Below are 1398 nucleotides of genomic sequence, written 5' to 3' on the forward strand. Positions count from 1 at the left end.
GGTTTTGAATGTCTGCAGAGAAGGAGACTCCACAACCTCTCTGGGCAGCCTGGGCCATGCTCTGGCACCCTCACAGTAAAAAAGTTTTTCCTCACGTTCACATGGAACCTCCTGTGCTCCAGCTTGGGACCACTGCCCCTTGTCCTGGCATTGGACATCCCAGAGCAGAGCCTGGCTCCTTCCTCGTGACACTCGCCCTTTACCAATTTGTAAACATGAATGAAGTCACCCCTCAGTCTCCTCTGCTCCAAGGTAGAGCCCCAGCTCCCTCAGCCGCTCCTCAGAAGGGAGATGCTCCACTCCCTCCATCATCTTTGTGGCTCTGCTGGACTCTTTCAAGCAGTTCCTGTCCTTCTTGACCTGAGGGGCCCAGAACTGGACACAATATTCCAGATGTGGTCTCACCAGGGCAGAGCAGGGGTTCATAATAAGCAGCACAAGCTCCTGAGGAACAAGACAAAAGAAAACTTTCCTGCCACTGCGGTTTTTGTTTCAGTCCTGCCTTTTCTTTCCAACACTGTTCCCACTTACACAATTCCAACTACGTGCTTCACAACTAGGGGGGATGAATCTGGTGTGAAATGCCGAGAGATGGACCACACCACCCGGTCTGAAGTGCTTTCCTTCAGTAAGATCCTCGCTATTACAGAGGCCCCTGTTTCTCTTCCATCCTTGAAAAAAACTTGTGATGAGTATTACCCACTGCCTGCTGGTTCTGTGGTACAGGCTGACTGCCACAGGCCAAAGCTGTGCCCATCTGACAGATGGACTTATTTCTAAATACTGCAGCAGTAAAGTGGGCATTCATCACAATCCAAATATCCTCTAATAGCCAGTAATTCCTCTGCTCAGAGACACCAAGCTGTGCCTACAAATTTCTCCCCTTGATATTTATCGTTCCTTTTCCTGACCAAAAGTACTGTCTCCTTGTTACTTGTGAACAGATCCTTCTGCTTTTCGCTCCCCCAGTGCCTGAAGTACAATGGTCATTCACGTTGTGTTCTTTAAACACAAGAGACCTCACCTCTACACCTCCATCATGCTCCTTTCCTTAACCAACAGTCCTGCTCTTTGTTCATGAGAAGCATTGCTGTGTTTCTGACTATTCCAGCTGCTCTTCAATGGACAGTCTCCTTGCTGCCTATGTCTGCTTCCAACAAACTGGACAGCACAGGAGATCACACGTGCTCTGGTGAAAAGCAGCAGTTCCCCATGAATGCTGCGATCCTCATTTACACCAAGAAAGCATTCGGTCCAAGCTTTGAGAATAAAATGTTTAAAATTTATAAAACACTAATTAAATATGTATAGATACAGCTAGGTCTATAGATATGCAGATCTAATAATATCATAATTCTCCCATCATTTGTCCAGCGTAGGGCTACAAAGATGATGGAG

This window comes from Mesitornis unicolor, unplaced genomic scaffold, assembly GCF_000695765.1.
Source record: "Mesitornis unicolor isolate BGI_N332 unplaced genomic scaffold, ASM69576v1 scaffold16312, whole genome shotgun sequence".
NCBI lineage: Eukaryota > Metazoa > Chordata > Aves > Mesitornithiformes > Mesitornithidae > Mesitornis > Mesitornis unicolor.